This window comes from Chiroxiphia lanceolata, chromosome 32, assembly GCF_009829145.1.
Source record: "Chiroxiphia lanceolata isolate bChiLan1 chromosome 32, bChiLan1.pri, whole genome shotgun sequence".
NCBI lineage: Eukaryota > Metazoa > Chordata > Aves > Passeriformes > Pipridae > Chiroxiphia > Chiroxiphia lanceolata.
Genome location: NC_045668.1, coordinates 412,204 through 432,228, shown reverse-complemented (window position 1 = coordinate 432,228; position 20,025 = coordinate 412,204). Strand labels below are relative to the sequence as shown.

The 20,025-nt window shown below is 55.3% G+C and overlaps 2 protein-coding genes and 1 long non-coding RNA gene across 9 annotated transcripts in view; 2 read left to right on the top strand and 1 right to left on the bottom strand.

The window, feature by feature from the left end:
* The window catches only part of LOC116779902 (ribosome-binding protein 1-like), a 552,013-nt gene that overhangs the window by 230,593 nt on the left and 301,395 nt on the right, over positions 1-20,025 (top strand). The window lies entirely within an intron of this gene.
* Positions 1-20,025, bottom strand: part of LOC116779904 — a 137,804-nt gene that overhangs the window by 48,451 nt on the left and 69,328 nt on the right. The window lies entirely within an intron of this gene.
* LOC116779911 lies at positions 5,029-6,694 on the top strand. 2 transcript variants are annotated; one of them, XR_004354246.1, is made up of 3 exons: positions 5,029-5,081; positions 6,084-6,186; positions 6,576-6,694. It is a non-coding gene; the product is annotated as an uncharacterized LOC116779911 (long non-coding RNA). The 2 variants fall into 2 exon arrangements; XR_004354247.1 differs by lacking the exon at positions 5,029-5,081 and adding an exon at positions 5,346-5,358.

Below are 20,025 nucleotides of genomic sequence, written 5' to 3'. Positions count from 1 at the left end.
CTGGAATCGCCTCTCTAGTCCAGCATAGTCATGGGCTGACCGCCTTAAGGGCAGCAGTAGACGAAGATCTGGACAGGATAGAAAAATCTATTTCTTATCTAGAAACATCGCTAAATTCCTTATCTGAGGTTGTCCTACAAAATAGACGAGGGTTGGACTTGCTTTTCCTACAGCAGGGAGGCTTATGTGTAGCCTTAGGTGAAGAATGTTGTTTTTATGCCAATCATTCAGGGGTAATTAAAGAGTCCATGACCAAATTGCGGGAGGGAATATTGCAAAGAAAAAAGGAAAGAGATACCTCCTATAATTGGTTAGATAATTGGCAAAATCAGTTCCCCTGGCTAACAACATTGATTTCAACCCTAGCAGGACCTGTATTGATGCTGTGTGCGACACTGATCTTTGGACCTTGTATTTTAAACAGAGTTATGAATTTTATCAAAAGTAAAATTGAGACTGTGCAATTATTAACAGTAAAACAACAATATGAGGACATGAGCGGGGGATCTTCTGGGGAAGATCAAGTTTCGTTATTAGAAATAGCTAAGGAAGCTGTAATTGAATTCGATCAGCAAATTTACGAGGAAGTTAGGAGGGGGGATTGTGATAAGTGAATCAATGAAATTTGCTGATCAATTGTGAGATTGGTTAAAAGTTGCTATATTGTATTAACTGCCTGGCTAATGGTCATAAGTTTAATTGTTATGTAATGTTGAAACCACAAGATTTTGTTTGCTGCGGATGACTAACACAACGCAATAATGATTTAGCACTTTACGATCTAAAAACGGTTTTGCCTAAGCATATTAATAGGGACCAAGATGGAGGGGCTGACCACGAGGAACCCGGGTGATCAACCGTCATCCTGATGGAAAATTCCAGGACCCCCGGACCCATAGAGACAAGGGACTTTGAAATCATTGGTGGGCACCCCTCGGCAACAGCAATCACCCGCGAAAGGAGGAACCAACCCCACGATTGCCCGCAAAGAGAGAACCAAGCAGAATGTAGCCCGGGAAACCTCCACCAATGAAGGAATGACGTGACTTTGGGGGGGAGGTGGTTTTCGGAGGGTATAATTGGGGTGGTTTCTGTTCCCCTTTTCGTGGACGCGGCAGGAACTGAGCTTCCTCCGGTCGCCCGGCTGGCCGTTTTTGCTTGTTGGCATTAATAAATACCTTTTTACCTTGCAACCTAAATTTGATAGCCTCGTCTCGTTGATGACATCTAGTATAAAGTGACTGACTGCTCCTCACAAATGGACAGGCCAGTTACCAGCTTCTCTGTCCCATCCAACTTCCAAAAGCAGGATGTGTGTTTGCAGTTGGGTGAACCAGGCTGGTTTGAGCATCATCCAACACCAAAGCCATTCCCATGGTGGCACCAGTAACTGGCAGATCTCACAGACAGCTTGCAGGAGAGCTGGCACTGTTGGCATTGTCTGATGGCATTTTAGGCCTTCTCAGAATGGGCCCTCCTGCCACCCGGGTCGAGAGGTTGGCTGTGAAAGTCCATCCTGGAAATGCACAGGGAACCAAGAGTTGGGCTCCTGAGTGACATCCAACACTGGGCAGGGGGATGGGACTGAGCAGATGAAAGTGTCTCAGGTAGAGCTGGACTGGCAACACAAGGGGGAATTATTCCTGGCTCGCTGGGCCCAGGACACCTCAGGTCCTCAGGGAAGAGCTGCAACAGGGGAGTTAAGACTGAATACCCTCTTTGCACTGGAAGGCATTTTTTTTTGCACAGGCATTTAAAAGCATTTCCCAGGACAGAATTTCGGGACAGGGGCACAGGTAGGTGTGGGGAATCCCGGCTGGGCCGGGACCCCTGGTATAGAACGAAAAACTGACTGAGAATAAAGGCCTTAGTCCTGACAGCAGGCAGCCTGAGAAGAGGAGAAAAACATCCAGAGAACAAGGCCACTATTTCTGTGAGAACTAGGATAGTGTCTCATGGGAACGAGGACTTGTTTTGAACAGAGTGACTGAGAAAAATATAAACATCAAAGGAAAACAGAGACAGGTGCACAGAAACGTTGTGAGAAAGTAGAACTGAGAAAGTGCAACTAAAATCCACTTATTGGCTGTAAGAATTGGAGTCTGTGTGTTTAAATGGACCTATCTGTGTGGTATAGGTGTGCCTGAAGAGCTGTATTTAAGAGGCTGTAAACTGCAGCTGGTGGCTGCTGCTGCTGCTTCGTAGTCCATCCCAACAACGCCAGGTAGGTCCCAGCCTCCCTTCTGAATACGTTTCTTTTTCTTTTCTTTGTGCCTTTCCACTGTGCTGCTGATTCAGCCTAAACTCAGGACTCTGAAAGCAGTTGGCGGCTCCTCAGTTGCGTTGTGGTAGCAAGTAAAGACACTGAGGAGGGATCCTGCGGAAGGTTTGGGAGCATCTCTGGGCACAGGGGTGCCCAAAGGGCTGGGAAGCGGCAGAGCTGGTCCCCAGGTGTGCTCCGCTCTCCGGCTCCTCGTCTCCCTGCACGAGACACTCCTTTCTTGGCCGAGGAAGATGAGGAAGGGAAGGAAAGCAGCAGGGGGATGCAAAGGGCTGAGCGAGCAGGCGGGTGAGGAGAAAGGCTCCTTTGGAAGAGCGAGACAATTAGGGCAAATTTAGGATTAAAAGCGGAGGGCCTTTTTGGCCGCGAGCGGTAATTGGGGACTGCAAGGTCTGCCGTCAGCGGGCCCGGGCCCGGGCGAGGATGCGGGAAAGGCGGGGAGCGGGACGGGAAGAGGCTCGGGGCTGCCGCGGAGGATCCCGCAGGTGCGGGAGGAGCAGCACCTGGGCTGCAGGAGCGCGAAGGGGGCAGGGGGCGGGCAGCGAACCCGCGGGGCTCCGGCGGGGCTCCGGAGGGGCAGCGAAGGGGCAGCGAAGGGACAGCGAAGGGGCAGCGAAGGGTTAAGCGCGGCCGCGCCGCCGCCGCTGCCGCTCAATGCTGCGGCCGCGGGGCTGCGGGAGCTGCGGGAACACCGGGAGCACCGCGGGGCTGCGGGAGCTGCGGGAACACCGGGAGCACCGCGGGGCTGCGGGAGCTGCGGGAACACCGGGAGCACCGCGGGGCTGCGGGAGCTGCGGGAACACCGGGAGCACCGCGGGGCTGCGGGAGCTGCGGGAACACCGGGAGCACCGCGGGGCTGCGGGAACGCCGGGAGCGCCGGGAGCACCGCGGGGCTACGGGAGTAGCGCCGGGCAGGGCAGGGCAGGGCAGGGCACGTCCCCCCCGCCCGCACAGGTGAACGCGGCTCGGCACCGGGAGCAGGCAGGGGGAGTTAGAAAGGGTAAAAAAAATAGGAATAAAGAAGGCAATTAGGAAAGGCTGCGGTTCGGGGGAAGGAGAGCGCGGCCGCGCTGCGGGAGCCGGCGGGGATGCGGGGCCGGGCGGACGCGGTGCCTGCCCCGCCGGGCTCCCCGCAGTGCCCCCGCGGCTCCTGGCCGGGCGGAGCTCTGTGCGGGGCTGTGTGCGGGGTCCGCAGAGTCGGCCCGGGCGGGGGTCGCTGCGTTGCCCCCGGGCACGGGGAGGGACAGCGGCGGAACCGGCAGCATCCTTCGCTCCCTCCATCCCTCCCTCCCTGCACGCGCAGGGATGCTCCCGCCAGGCTGGCACAGACGCACGCAGAACTTTTGGCTGGCTAACGCGGCTGGAGTTGAAGCTCCTTTCGCCTTCCCCAGGCTGATGTTGCTTCCGTGTCGTGAGCAACATACTGCAGCGTGTTGTTCTATTTATCCCAGACAGGAATGACTTGCTCTCTAAAAACTACAACTTAAAGGATGCCGCTTGCATAACAAGTGGGAATAGTTGGTATCTTCCCTACGAATTATCCGTCACCTTTTAGGCTCAGCAAAAGAGGGTTTGTGGGTTTTTTGCAAGGAGGGTTCGATAAAGCCGCCTGGTGTCTTGTAGCCACGTCTTCATTTCCACTGGCTGGATTAATGTGGGCAAAGGATTAAGAGCCAGCATGTTGATGAGGCACCCGGAGGTGCAGGGAAGCAGGGGAACGTTGGGCTGGGGAGAGAAGTCAGTTTTTGTGTTTGTGCTGGCATATCCTCCCGTTTCCGCGGCTCAGTTCAGGACCTGCATCCCAGCCGATAAATGCCTGAGGTGAGAGCAGGGACTGGTGTAAGGCTCCGGTTCTAACGCTCGTGCTGCTCCCAAGGTCCTTCCCGGCACGGTGTCCAGCACGGTGGGCAGAGCTGCCCTCCCACCCGCCGTGGGGCTGGAGGTGCTGTGACCCATCCCAGTGGCATCGTGGCTGTGGGAGCCCCTTCCCCAGTCCCTCTGGCTCCCTGCAGCAGCTCCAGCCCGGGTGTGCAGGTGATGCTCCAGCCGCACCGTGCCCGGTACCCATCGTGGGCAGCGGGGGGGGGGGCGGGTCTGCACTTGGGACCAGCCAGGTGGTCCCTCCAGAAGCCTTTTCTGCTGCTTCCCTGGCCAGGACACTGGTTTTTATTCTTTTCTGGACCCGAGGAGCTGCATTTTTACCCCATGTTCGTAAGTCCCTGAAAACTGCTGAAATGGCTCTTGAATAATCCTTCAAAGTCACCTTCATGCTCTCGTGGTCTTTGTGAGTTCTATTTGCTGGGCCATGCTGGAGATGGCTGATCCCCATCAGGGGCAGGGGTGGGCACAGCCCTGGTACTGTGCAGGCCCTGCCAGGGAAGATGCTGCTCCTTCGAAATCCTCTTGTGGGTTTGAAAGTCCATAAATCCTCCCAGGTCTATTTTTAGGCATGTTAGATTAGAGCAAGTGTGGGGTTTCTTCCCACTGTGGCCTGCAATGACCCCCTAACCCCCCTGTCCCAGCAGTTCCCCCACTCCCTTTGCTGCTGCTGCTGCTGCCCGGGTGTTCAGCCCTGCGGTTCCCCAGAGGACGAGGCTCCCTTTGAAGAGGATTTGGCGCGGAGGGAGGCGGAGCGGCGGCGAAGAGCGGCGAGGAGCGGCTGAAGGAGATGGAGGCCGAGATGGCGCTGTGAGGATCGGGGGAAGGGGTGGGGCTTTGTGGCCATGGCAACGGGGGTGGGGCTTGGGGGTGTTGGGTGGAGCCTGAGGGTGGCCATGGCAACAGAGGCGGGGTCGCTCTGGTGGGTGGGGCTTAGAGGCAGGAGGAGCTTTGGGGTGTTAATGATTGTGGGCGGGGCTTGGAGGTTAATGGCGATAGTGGGTGGGGCTTGGGGCAGTGGGCGGGGTTTAAGGGTGTCCATGGCAATGGGGTGGGGTTTGGGGCACTGGGAGGAGTTTGGGTTCCTATGGCAACAGGGGCAGGGTCTAAGGGGTGGGGTGGGCGGGGCTTGGTTTCCCCGTGGCCATGTGGGCGGGGCCAGGGGTTTGGTGATGGGGGTGTTATTGGGAGGGCCCTGGGTGTTACTGGGAGTACTGGGAGGGTGCTGGGGGGTCACTGGGGTGTTACTGGGAGCACTGGGAGGGTGCTGGGGGGTCACTGGGGTGTTACTGGGAGCACTGGGAGGGCGCTGGGGGGTCACTGGGGTGTTGCTGGGAGCACTGGGAGTGTGCTGGGGTGTCACTGGGGGGTCACTGGGAGCACTGGGAGGGTGCTAGAGGGTTGCTGGGGTGTTACTGGGAGGTTCCTGAGTGTTACTGAGAGCACTGGGAGGGTGCTGGGGGGTCACCAGGGTGTTACTGGGAGCACTGGGAGGGTCACTGGTGTCACTGGGGCGTCACTGGGGTGTCGCTGGAAGATCACTGGGTGTCACTGGGAGCACTGAGAGGGTCACTGGTGTCACTGGGGTGTTACTGGGAGCACTGGGAGGGTGCTGGGGGATCACTGGGGTGTTACTGGGAGCACTGGGAGGGTCACTGGTGTCATTGGGGTGTCATTGGGAGTCACTGGGGTGTTACTGGGAGCACTGGGAGGGTGCTGGGGGGTCACTGAGGTGTTACTGGGAGCACTGGGAGGGTGCTGGGGGGTCACTGGGGTGTTACTGGGAGTACTGGGAGGGTGCTGGGGGGTCACTGAGGTGTTACTGGGAGCACTGGGAGGGTACTGGGGGGTCACTGGGGGGTCACTGGGAGCACTGGGAGGGTCACTGCTGTCACTGGTGTCACCGGTGCCCCTCCCCCCCCAGGTTCGAGCAGGAGGTTTTGGGGGCTCCAGGCCCCACCCCCGGGGACCCGCTGGCCCCGCCCCCCATCCTGTGGCCAATCATCACCACCAACACCTACCAGCAGGTGACCTTTGACCCCCCGAAAATGACCCCTGACCCCCCAATGTCCCCCCAATGTCCCCAATGACCCCAATGTCCCCCAATGTCCCCAATGTCCCCCCAATGTCCCTCCAATGTCCCCCAAATGTCCCCAATGTCCCCAATGTCCCCCAATGTCCCCAATGTCCCGTAATGTCCCCAATGTCCCCAATGTCCCCCCAATGCCCCCCAATGTCCCCAATGTCCCCAATGTTCCCCCAATGTCCCCCCAATGTTTCCCCAATGTCTCCCCAGTATCCCCCAATGTCCCCCAATGTCCCCCCAGTGTCCCCCAATGTCCCCCCATTTGGAAATGTTTGGCATCATCCAAACACAGGTACAACTCACAGCTGTCCCTCCTCACGTCCCTCACAGGTCAGCAGCGACATCCTTGGAGGAGCCTCAGGATTGCTCCCTGCAGCGATCCCTGCTCCAGCCTTGCAATATAGAGCAAAAAAAAACAGGGAATGCTCCGTGCCTGCAGCTCTCCCGCTCTGGGCTGTGTCACCTCCACACAGTTTCTCCTGGGAAGTTCTCTGCAGCCCAGCACAGGAGGATTCAGCTCTGCTCGTGGCCCTCTGCTCGTGGAGTCGTTGAGAAGCAGCTGCAACAATTCCCTGGGTCCCATTCCCGCATTTTGGGACGTTTCCTTGCAGCTCCCTTTGTTCTGTGACATGTTCCAGAGCGAGGCTAGAGGGATTTGTCTCAGTTGGAAGAAACTGGAATGTTTCTTAAAGAGGAGGAGTTATGACACAGACCAAACTCTTTCTCTCTCAGCAATTGTAAATTCAAAACTTAAGGGGGCTTTAATCGAGGAAGTGTGGAAGAAAAGAAGAAATAACAACCCTTTCTTATTCATGGCTGGGCTTCACCAGCGAAGATTTGGGAAGGGCTCTACCCTCGTTTGTTACAAGCGCGTTGGTGACTAAAGAGGCCAATGCGAGATAGACAAGATGGGTTGCAAAAGGCACAGCAGAAAGACTCCTTAGGTGGTACATTCTGCAAGGTACGATTCTTTCTGCGTTGTCTTTTCTCCTCAAGGGTGATCCTGCGTGCGCTCTCAAAAGCATCAGCAGCGTTAGAGATGGGGTGTCTCCAGACCTCCCGGTTGGAGGCCAGGGTAGACCAGTTCTGTTGATCAATGTGGCCAAGGCTGAGATGTTGCTTCAGGCAGTCCTTGTATCTCCTCTTCGGGGCTCCTCTCTCGCGGCAGCCGGTGGCAAGTTCACCATAAAGCAGGACCTTCAGGAGGCTTCTCGTCAAAAATGTTGTTTTTTCACCTCAAAAATCCCTTTTCCCCCTTGCAAACCCATCATTTTTTCCTCTCAAAAATGTCATTTTTTTCCCCCCTCAAAAATCCCTTTTTTCCCCTCGAAAATGTTGTTTTTTCCCCCTGCAAAAACATCATTTTTCCCCCTCAAAAATGTCATTTTTTTCCTCTAAAAAGCGTCATTTTTTTTCCCCCTCAGGAATGTCGTTTTTTCCCCTCAAAATAGTCTCTTTTCCCCCCCTCAAACTTATGGGGAGCGGAGAAAAAAAACCGGGATAATCCGGAACCATTTTGGTGCTTTGTGGCGCGAAATCCGCCAGGGGGCGCCAAAGCGGAGAAAAAAGGCGGGAAAATCTGAGGGTGGCAGCAATTTGGTTGGATTTCAGGGCGATTCTAAAGGATTTGGATGGATTTGGAAGGATTTTGCTCCATTTCAGTGGATTTCAGCTCAGTTGTGAAGAATTTTCTGGGATTTTGAGTGGATTTCAGGGGGATTTGGAAGGATTTGGATGGATTTTGAGAGGTTTTTTTAAAGGATTTGGGCGGATTTCAGGGGGGTTTTGAAGGACTTGGATGGATTTTGATGGCGTTTTTTACGGGATTTAGGCAGATTTTGCTGGATTTGGGGCAGTTTTGGGGGATGTTTCGGTGCTTTGCTCCACTCACCTGGAGTCCCGGGAGCAGCTCCAGAGGGAGCTCAAGGAGTGCCAAGAGCAGCTCCAGAGGGAGCTCAAGGAGTCTCGGGAGCAGCTCCAGAGGGAGCTCAAGGAGTCCCGGGAGCAGCTCCAGAGGGAGCTCAAGGAGTCCCGGGAGCAGCTCAAGGAGTCCTGGGAGAACCTCCACAGAGAGCTCAGGGAGAGCGAACAATGGGAAAGCAACCTGAACTTCAGAGTATGGTGAGCAAAGCACCAAAACATCCCCTGAAACTGCCCCAAATCCAGCAAAATCCACCCAAATCCCGTAAAAAAACCCTGAAAATCCATGCAAGTCCTTCCAAATCCCCCTGAAATCTACCCAAATCCCTTGAAAAAACCTCTCAAAATCCACCCAAGTCCTTCCAAATCCCCCTGAAATCCACTCAAAATCCCAGGAAATCCTTCAGAACTGAGCTGAAATCCATTGAAATGGAGCGAAAATCCTTCCAAACCCACTCCAAATCTGTCAAAGATCCACCGAAAATCCCCCTCCAGCTGGAGCTGTGGGAAAGCTGCCTCTGAGTGGGGTGAGGTAAGACCTGAAAAACCCCCAAAATGTCCCCAAAGCCCCCCAAAATGTCCCCAAATTCCCCAAAATGTCCCCTGTCCCCCCAGGTACCCCCCAGAAGACATCGGTTGCAACTGCACCAGGAGTGGGTGAGGCCTGAGACCCCCACGGTGTTCCCAAGTCACCCCTGGTGGCCCCAAACCCCTCTCTGATGTCCCCAAACCCACCTCTGATGCCCCCAAACCCCTCCACACTGTCCCCAAAGTCCCCAAACCCCTCCCGAATGTCCCCAAACTCCTCCCTACTGTCCCCAAACCCCTCCCCACTGTCCCCACTGTCCCCAATGTCCCCAACCCCCTCCCCACTGTCTCCAACCCCCTCCCCAATGTCCTCAAACCCTTCTCCACTGTCCCCAATGTCCCCAAACGTGTCCCCAAACCCCTCCCGAATGTCCTCAAACCCCTCTCCAGTGTTCCCACTGTCCTGTCCCTGATGTCCCCAAACCCCTTCCCACTGTCCCCAAACCCCTCCCCACTGTCCTCAATATCCCCAAACTTGTCCCCACTGTCCCCAAACTTGTCTCCAATGTCCCCAAACCCCTCCCCGATGCCCCCAAACCCCGTTCCTGATGTCCCCAACCCCGGGTGTCCCCCCAGGAGCCCCCTGTGCCCCCCCCAAACGCTCGCCCTGGGACCTGTGGGTGCAGTCACGGCACCTCCGGGACAAGCTGGGCCAGGCCCGGAAGCGGCTCCAGAAGCTGCAAAGAGAGAAACGGGGCCTGGAACGGGAGAACCGGGTGCTCAGGGAGTCCCGGGAGCAACTCAAGGAGTCCTGGGAGAACCTCCAGAGGGAGCTGAGGGAGCGAGAACAACGGGAGAGCGACCTCAGCTCCAGAGTATGGTGAGCAAAGCACCAAAACATCCCCCGAAACTGCCCCAAATCCAGCAAAATCCACCCAAATCCCGTAAAAAACGCCATCAAAATCCATCCAAGTCCTTCAAAATCCCCCTGAAATCCACCCAAATCCCTTAAAAAAAACCTCTCAAAATCCATCCAAGTCCATCCAAATCCCCCTGAAATCTGCCCAAATCCCTTAAAAAAACCTCTCAAAATCCATCCAAATCCTTCAAAATCCCCCTGAAATCCACTCAAAATCCCAGGAAATCCTTCAGAACTGAGCTGAAATCCATTGAAATGGAGCGAAAATCCTTCCAAACCCATTCCAAATCTGTCAAAGATCCACTGAAAATCCCCCTCCAGCCGGAGCTGTGGGAAAACTGCCTCCGAGCGGGGTGAGGGAACCACCAAAATTCCCCTGAAATCCACCCAAACCCCCTCAAATTCCATCAAGAATCCCTCAAAACCTTCTGAAAATTTACAAAAATTGACCTCGAGTCCACGCAAGTCAACCCAAAACCCCTCAAGATCCCACAGAATTTCCCCCAAAAGCCTTCCAAAAATTCCCCAATTCCCTCCAACTTCTCCAAAATTTCCCCAAATCGCCCCGAATTCCAAAGATTTCCTCAAAATCCCTCCAAATGGGAATTTTCTGAGATTCTCTCAAGGATCCCCACAAAAATTCCCCAAAACCCTTTGACAAATTCCCCAATTCCCCACAAAGCCCCCTCCAAAATCGCATCAATTCCCTCCAAATTGCCTTCCAATCTCCCAAGCCCCTCGAGGTTTGGGAATTCCAATTTGGGCATTTGGGGGATTCAGGGGGAGATTTGGGGGGAAATTGAGGGGATTTGGGGGCATTCAGGGCCAAGATCAGGGAATTTGAAAGGGGCTTGGGGGGAAATTTGAGGGGATTCAGGGGGAAGTTCAGGGAATTTGGGGGCATTCGGGTGGAAATTCAGAGAGAGCCAGGGAATTTGGGGGGAAATTCAGGGAATCTGGGGGGATTCAGGGGGAAATTCCAGGCATTTGGGGGGTCGGAGGGAGGATTTGGGAATTCTGAGGGGGGTTTGGGAAGGGATTTGGTGGGGATTTGGTGGGAATTCAGGGGGAAATTCAGGAAAATTCAGGGGGAAATTCAGGAAAATTCAGGGCATTTGGGGGATCAGAGGGAGGATTGGGGAAGAATTTCGGAATTGTAAGGGGGAGTTAGGAATTCAGGGGGGCTCGGGACTTTTGTGGGGGTTTGGGAAGAGGTTTGATGGGAATTTGGGGGGGATTCAGGGAGAAATTCTGGGACTTTCCCACAGCTCCCTGGAGTCGGAGCTGGAGAAGCGTCTGCGGGAGGAGGAGCAGCAGCAGAATAAGGTACCAAACATCTTGGGGAACGCAGAGGTTTGTGGGGGGCCTGGAATTCCTCCGCTTCCAGAGGAGGCCACCAAGGGGATCAGAGGGCTGCAGCACCTCTCGGATGGAGACAGGCTGAGAGAGTGGGGGCTCTTCAGCCTGCAGAAGAAAAGGCTGTGGGGAGACCTCCTTGGGGCCTTCCAGGACTTCAAGGCAGCTTCTGAGAAACATGTGGGCAAAGGGTTCAGTAGGGCCTGTCACAATAGGACAGGGGCTGAGGGGGCTAAACTGGAAAAAACCTTCTTTCTCTCAGACCTGCCGTTTACACCCATGGCATTCAGCACTAAACCGGACCATCCCTGTTCTTTGCTGTTAGTTCTTGATTTTTGCTCAAGCAGTGCCGGGAGCAGCTCCAGAGGGAGCTCAGCCCCCCCAAAATGTCTCCTCTCTCCCTGGTACCCCCCAGAAGACATCTATTCTTGCAGCTGCACCACAGGCAGGTAAGACATGAAAAAACGCCAAAATGGCCCCAAAACCCCCTAAAATGTCCCCAAATTCCCCAAAATGTCCCCTGTCCCCCAGGTGCCCCGCAGAAGACATCAGTTGCAGCTGCACCAGGAGCAGGTGAGGACTGTTGAAGACAACCCTAAAGGCACTAGGTGAGGGAACTTACAAAAATTGGGATAAGAACTTAGCCAAGGCCACCTGGCTAGTCAACACTAGAGGCTCTGTCAAGCGAGCTGGTCCTGCCCAAGCAGAATCCCTCCACACTGCAGATGGAGACAAAGTTCCAGCGATCCATCTAAAAGGTATGCTAGGTAAGGTTGTTTGGATCACTCCTCCCTCAGGCCAAGACAAACCCATTTGTGGGATTGTTTTGGCTCAAGGGCCCGGAACTGCCCTGGTGGGTTATGAGGAAGGATGGAGAGATCCAATGTGTCCCTCAAGGAAACCTAGCCCTGGGGAAAAACTAATGCTGTGCCCTAAGTTGTGTTTTACAGGAGACCAGACACCAGACGAAAAAGACCCGAACAAAGTTGATACCGGTATCCAAGGATGTCCGATGATGAGACAGCCCTAAACCCCCAAATTTCCCTCCAAATCCTCCCTGAATCCAAAAATTGCCCCCTAAATCCCCAAATTCCTCCCTGAATCCCAAATTTCCCCTCCCCAGGGGGAGAGGGGAAATTGGAGACATGTTAGTAACCATTTTCCCCCTGGAGGAGAATTTGGGGGAATCCATCAATTCCCTGTGCTTCGCCAGCAAGGTGGAAGTGGGATTTGGGGGGAAATGCGGGATTTAAGGGGATTTGGGGGACCATGAGGGATTTGGGGGGCTTGGGGGTCTCTGCTGGATTTTAGGGGGTCATAGGAGGGTTTGGGGGGTCCTGGGGGAGTTTTCGGGGGGATTTGAGGAGGTTTGGAACATGTCACAGAACAAAGGGAGCTCCAAGGAAACGTCCCGAAACGCGGGAATGGGACTCGGGGAGGCAGGTCAAGGAACAGCTCAACGTGCAGCAGGACCAAGTGGCCGCGCTCCAGGAGGTGCAAAGATCACAAAAATCCCTCCTGGATCAACAGGATGAACGGATCCATCAACTTGAGATGGAGCGACGCCCCCTCCACAAGGACATCCAGGAGCCCAAAGTGACCCGGGCAGAGGCTCCAGAGTATGGTGAGCAAAGCACCGAAACATCCCCCGAAACTGCCCCAAATCCAGCAAATCAGTCCAACAGTTTAATTACCTAGGGAGCCTCATCTCCTCGGGCGGTGAGATTGACGGAGAGATAGACAACAGGTTAGCAAAGGCACGGAGAGCTTTCGGAAGGCTCCATCAAAGAGTTTGGAGAAATAAACACCTGAAGAAAAGCACCAAGATCAGTGTTTACAGAACCCTAGTGCTGTCTACTCTCTTCTACGGATCTGAATCATGGGTCATCTACCGCCACCACCTGCGTCTCCTCGAACGCTTCCATCAACGCTGTCTCCGCACAATCCTGAACATCCACTGGTCAGATTATGTGACCAATATGTCTGTTCTAGAACAGGCAGCAGGCACAAGCATTGAGGCCATGTTGCTGAGAACACAGCTGCGCTGGGCAGGGCACGTCTCCAGGATGAAGGACCAACCACCGCCTCCCGAAGGTCCTGCTTTATGGTGAACTTGCCACCGGCTGCCGCAAGAGAGGAGCCCCAAAGAGAAGCTACAAGGACTGCCTGAAAGAACATGTCAGGGAAGAGGTTTGATGGGAATTTGGAGGGGATCCAGGGAGAAATTCTGGGACTTTCCCGCAGCTCCCTGGAGTCGGAACTGGAGTCGGAGCTGGAGCGGTGTCTGCAGGAGGAGGAGGAGGAGTGGTGCCGGGAACAGGATGAGCCAGAGCTCGGGAGCAAGCGCTGTTGGAAAACCTGGAAAAGGCAGAGGTTTGCGGGGGGCCTGGCATTCCCAAAAGCTAATGGGGAGGGGAGAAAAACAATTGGGATAAACCGGAGCCAGTTCCTCCCTGATGTCCCCAAACCCCTCCTCACTGTCCCCAAACCCCATTCCTGATGTCCCCAACCCCGGGTGTCCCCCCAGGAGCCCCCTGTGCCCCCCCCAAACGCTTGCCCTGGGACCTGTGGGTGCAGTCGCGGCACCTCCGGGACAAGCTGGGCCAGGCCCGGGAGCGGCTCCGGAAGCTGCAGAGAGAGAAACGGGACCTGGAGTGTCAGAACTGGGAGCTGAACAAGTGCACATGCACCAGAACCAAGTGGCTGTGCTCCAGGAGGTGCAAAGATTGCAAAAATCCCTCCTGGACCAACAAGAACACATCCACGAGCTGGAGATGGAGCGACGCCACCTCCACAATGACATGCAGGAGCCCAAAGTGGGCCCAGGGCAGAGGGGGGCATTTTATGAGGGGAACCCCCCGTAAACTTTCCCGCGTGCGGCCCGTGCTGCCGGAGGAGTCGGAGCGGCAGCGGGGGCTGCAGCACCTGCACTTCTCCGCACAGAACTCCAGAACAATCATTGCCACCCAGCCCGACGAGGTGAGAAGGGTTGCACCCAAAAATGCCCCTTTTCCCCTCAAAAATCCCTTTTTTACCTTCAAAAATGTCATTTTTTCCCTCAACAATCACTTTTTTCCCCCTCAAAAATGTCCCGGGAGCAGCTCCAGAGGGAGCTCAAGGAGTCCCGGGAGCAGCTCCAGAGGGGAAAAAAATGACATTTTTGAAAGGAAAAAATGATGGGTTTGCAGGGGGAAAAAGGGATTTTTAATGCAAAAAAACCCAACATTTTTGAGGGGAAGCCTCCCTAAGATCCTGCTTTATGGTGAACTTGCCACTGGCTGCCGCAAGAGAGGAGCCCCAAAGAGAAGATACAAGGACTGCCTGAAACAACATCTCAGGGAAGAGGTTTGATGGGAATTTGGAGGGGATCCAGGAAGAAATTCTGGGACTTTCCCGCAACTCCCTGGAGTAGGAGCTGGAGCCGGAGCGACAGCGGGGGCTGCAGCACCTGCACTTCTCCCCGCAGAACTCCGGAACAATCATTCCCACCCAGCCCGACGAGGTGAGAAGGGCTGTACCCAAAAATGCCCCTTTTCTGGGACTTTCCCGCAGCTCCCTGGAGTAGGAGCTGGAGTCAGAGCTAGAGCGGCGTCTGCAGGAGGAGGAGGAGGAGTGGTGCCGGGAACAGGATGAGGTCAGAGCTCGGGAGTGAGCGCTGTTGGAAAACCTGGAAAAGGCAGTCGTGGCACCTCCGGGACAAGCTGGGCCAGGCCCGGAAGTGGCTCCGGAAGCTGCAGAGAGAGAAACGGGGTCTGGAACGGGAGAACCGGGTGCTCAGGGAGTCCTGGGAGCAGCTCAAGGAGTCCCGGGAGAACCTCCACAGAGAGCTCAGGGAGTGCAAAAGACGGAAGAGCAACCTGAGCTCCAGAGTATGGTGAGCAAAGCACTGAAACATCCCCCGAAACTGCCCCAAATCCAGCAAAATCCGCCCAAATCCCATAAAAAACGCCATCAAAATCCATCCAAGTCCTTCAAAATTTCCCTGAAATCCACCCAAATCCCTTAAAAAAACCTCTCAAAATCCATCCAAGTCCTTCAAAATCCCCCTGAAATCCACTCAAAATCCCAGGAAATCCTTCAGAACTGAGCTGAAATCCATTGAAATGGAGCGAAAATCCTTCCAAACCCACTCCAAATCTGTCAAAGATCCACTGAAAATCCCCCTCCAACCAAGTTGATGGATCCGTTCGTCCTGTTGATCCAGGAGGGATTTTTGTGATCTTTGCACCTCCTGGTGCACGACCACTTGGTCCTGCTGCACATTGAGCTGTTCCTTGACCTGCCTCCCCGAGTCCCATTCCCGCATTTCGGGACGTTTCCTTGGAGCTCCCTTTGTTCTGTGACATGTTCCAAACCTCCTCAAATCCCCCCGAAAACTCCCCCAGGACCCCCCAAACCCTCCTGTGACCCCCCACAATCCAGCAGAGACCCCCAAACCCACCCAGATCCCTCATGCCCCCCTCAAATTCCCCCCAAATCCCTCATGTCCCTCCAAATCCCCCCCAAATGCCCTCTAAATCCCCCCAAATCCCCCTAAATCCCTCATGTCCCCCCAAATCCCTCATGTCTCCCCAAATTCCCCCCAAATCCCACTTCCACCTTGCTGGTGAAGCACAGGGAATTGATGGATTCCCCCAAATTCTCCTCCAGGGGGAAAATGGTTACTAACATGTCTCCAATTTCCCCTCTCCCCCTGGGGAGGGGAAATTTGGGATTCAGGGAGGAATTTGGGGATATAGGGGGCAATTTTTGGATTCAGGGAGGATTTGGAGGGAAATTTGGGGGTTTAGGGCTGTCTCATCATCGGACATCCTTGGATACAGGTATCAACTTTGTTCGGGTCTTTTTCGTCTGGTGTCTGGTCTCCTGTAAAACACAACTTAGGGCACAGCATTAGTTTTTCCCCAGGGCTAGGTTTCCTTGAGGGATGCATTGGATCTCTCCATCCTTCCTCATAACCCTCCAGGCAGTTCCGGGCCCTTGAGCCAAAACAATCCCACAAATGGGTTTGTGTCACGGACGGTGAGATTGGCGGAGAGATAGACAACAGGTTAGCAAAGGCATGGAGAGCTTTCGGAAGGCTCCATCAAAGAGTTTGGGGAAATAAACACCTGAAGAAAAGCACCAAGATCAGTGTTTACAGAGCCCTAGTGCTGTCTACTCTCTTCTACGGATCTGAATCATGGGTCATCTACCGCCACCACCTGCGTCTCCTTGAACGCTTCCATCAACGCTGTCTCCGCACAATCCTGAACATCCACTGGTCAGATTATGTGACCAATACGTCTGTTCTAGAACAGGCAGCAGTCACAAGCATTGAGGCCATGTTGCTGAGAACACAGCTGCGCTGGGCAGGGCACGTCTCCAGGATGAAGGACCAACCACCGCCTCCCGAAGGTCCTGCTTTATGGTGAACTTGCCACCGGCTGTCGCAAGAGAGGAGCCCCAAAGAGAAGATACAAGGACTGCCTGAAACAACATCTCAGCCTTGGCCACATTGATCTCCATTGCTGTCTACTCTGGCCTCCAATCAGGAGGTCTGGAGACACCCCATCTCTAACGCTGCTGATGCTTTTGAGAGCGCACGCAGGATCACCCTTGAGGAGAAAAGACAACACAGAAAGAATCGTGCCTTGCTGATCCCACCCAAGGAGTCTTTCTGCTGTGCCTTTTGCAACCCGTCTTGTCTATCTCGCATTGGCCTCTTTAGCCACCAGGGTGCTTGTAGCAAATGTGGGTAGAGCCCTTCCCAAATCTTCGTTGGCGAAGCCCAGCCATGATGATGTTGATAAAGTGGTCTGTGAGGTTGCTGGGTGTGCATGCTTTATGGAGCTATCTTCATGCACCCAGCACACTGAATGAAGTCATGTGGGCTTTCTAATCCAAAAAACTGGTTGGAGAGTTTGTTTCCCAGTTTTCAGTACCAGAACCTGATGGAACCAAAGGGACCCTGGGACACTGTGGGGGCTCAGGGAACCAAAGGGACCCTGGGACACTGTCAGGATCCTCGTGGTGCCCAGGGCTGAGGAATCCCGTGGGTGCAGGTGGCTCAGGGAGCAGCTGCAGTTGGAGCTGTGGGACGAGCTCTGGGTGAGGGGCCTCAGACCAAAGGCCGTGAGCTGCCCACCTTGGAGCAGCCAAGGGAGAGGACACTTGGAGACAGGGCAGGAGCCCAGGACTCAGCAGGAAGAGTGTTTTGTGTGCTTGGACTGTGAGGAGATAAAACCCCATGGAGTTTTTTGTTGGGGGTCCTTCCTCGAGGCACCAGCTCAGCCTGTTCTTGTGTTTCCTCACAAGAAATAAATTGTTTTACTGTTTTTAAGACATCAGAGACTCTTCCATGGGAAAGCTGGGGTGGAAGCAGTGGGGAAACCTGGTCTGACTGTGAGAGTGGGGGCTGTGGGGAGTCACATGGGATCCATTGTGTCACTGGAGCTGCTGCTGCTGGGAAGGGGCCTGAGGGCCAGCAGTGCCAGTCTGGGCTGGTGGGAGAGTGACTGCCAGGGAGTCTTGGGAATGGTGAGCCTGGGAAGTTCCCTTAAGAGTGTGAGGGGGATCTGGTGTGCAGAGACCCCCAGGAGCCCCCTGAACCACTCTGCTCATGGTGGGGGTGCAGCCAGAGAGGCACCGGGTGTGCAGGGGCTGGAGAGGGGAGGGGACAGGGACACGAGAACACACATGGACATGGGGACACACATGGACATGGGAACACACATATGGGCATTGGAAGACACAAATGGACACAGAGAGCATTTGCTTTGCATCAGAGGTTTATTGATCATTCCAAGGAAATTCCCAGGGCACCCAGGAGATCAGGAGGGTCCTCCAGAGATGATCATCTCCTCATGCCACTGGAGGGAGACAGAACATGGGTGTCACCACCACTTCCAGTCCTGAAAGACAGAGCCCAAAATGGGACCCTTGGTGTCCACTGGCACATGAGAGGGGCCTTGTCCTGACCCTCTCTCTGCAGGGACCTGGGGCAGAAGAAGGGAATTGGAACCCTGGATATACCTGGGACAGGACTTGGCTCCCAAGATCCATGGGGCCCCCAGAGCCTCTCACCCTGGATACCCTGAAGTCTCCCAGAGCCCCTCCCTGCCCTCACGGTGACCCTGAGGGTCTGCAGAGCCCCCTGAGTGCAAGGAAATGCTTGGAGGCAGCTCTGTCCAGTTCACCTGGATATGGATCAGGGACAACCCCCTTCGTGTCCCTCTGCTTTCCCCAAGCTCTGCCCTCCCTGCAGGGCTCAGGAATCCCCCACGACTCCCTCCAGAACCCTTTGTGGGGAAGAGAACCCTCCATTATTTCTCACCTGGACAGGCAGCTGCACCTGGTCAGCCACGGAGGGCTGGGAAGAAAGGCAGGGTTGGAGATACACTGAGGTGTACTGGGGCACACTGGGATGCCCTGGAACCCTGTGGCCATGACAGGGGAGGATCTGGGAACAGCAGAACTTGGGATACTCACCTCAGACCTCTTTGCTTGACTGGCTTTGATCTCTCCCTGTGGAGAGACCGTGAGGTGTCACTGGGGTGCCCCTAATTCCAGTAAGAGATTGGAGGGGATCCTAAGGTGTTAAACTGGGGGAAATTGGGGACCCCGACAGATGGGGACAGGGGTGTCAAAGGGACTGGACTGTGGGGGATGCAGGTGAGGAGGAAGGAATTCCAGTGGAGGGGACATGGGTAGCAGGGGAAGGCAGAAGGGACAAAAATCGAGGAATTGGATGGGGTGTCAAGGAGGGGGATTTGGGGACACCACTGTCCTGGGCAATGGGAAAGGGAAAGGACTGGGGGAAAAGCAGGGAGGAAATGGATGGGAAATGATGTCCTGAGTGTATACTGGGGTATACTGGGATGGATGGGATTACAGTGGGGGCCTGGAGAAAGAGGCCTCCCCAGGAAACACTGGGGTGCATTGGGGTGCCTTGGATGGTCGTGACCATGAGAGAGGAGGGTCTGGGCCCAGAACAACTCCTGGCACCCACCTGGCCATTCGTCTCTCCCCTGATGATGCCTCCCTGTGGAGAGACAGTGAGAGGTCACTGGTCACTGGGGTGTCCCCAGTCTCAGGGATGGGGGGACCAAACTGCCCCCCAGTTCCCACACTGCATGTCCCCCAACTCCAGGACTTACCAGGATGCAGGAACCCCAACCTGTGTTGATGATGGTCTGGGGAAAGAGAGCAAAGGGTTGATCAGGATTGGCCACTGTAGGCCTGTGGGGGGACACAGGTGTCCCCACCCCACCCCACCCATGGATACCCCCTCATCTGAGAAGGAAAATCTGCAGGAACCATGGAGATGCTCATGGATGGTGAAAGGGAGATGCCAAGACAAGCGTTTTCCTGCTCACCACCACGATCCAGTCCTGCACCAGAGCCGAAGTCAGGGCGACAAGACCCAACCCTGAGCCCATCCCTGAACCCATCCCTGAAGTGATCCTGGTGGGAAGGGGGACCCATCCAGGCATCTGCCGGGGGGCTCAGCAGGATGGTGAAGAGCAGGGCCACGCTGAGCACAGCGACCTTCATCTTCCTCTGGGCCTGGGCAGCGCTGGCTGAGGCTGCACAAGGGCAGGAGCTCATTTATCCCTGCCGGGACTCCTCCCTGCCCCCTCCCCGAGAGCCCCCGGGGCAAAGCCCGGCTGGGCACAGCCCCCAGCCCTGGCCACAAGCCCAGCCCTGGCACAGAGTCCATCCCGCCTGCGGCACCCATCCAGCCACCTTCCCCGGCATCCCTCCAGCTTCCTGCACGGGGCACCTGCCCCTGGAAGGGCCCAGGCCCCTGGGGGTGCCAAGGGGGTGGGCAGGGAGCTGAAAGCAGCTGCATACCCTGTGGGGACAGTCCCACAACAACACAATCCGTCCTCCAACGGCCCCCAAAGCCTGATCCACCCATGTCCTCCTGCCCATCCCTTCCCACAGCTTTCCCTCTGGGACACCCCAGAGCTGAGCCAGGCCCCAGACCAGCATGTCTGTCCACAGTTGTCCCTGCTCCCACTCCAGCCCCGTGGGGAAGGAAGGGGGCTGTCACTGAACATGATTTGGGAAAAT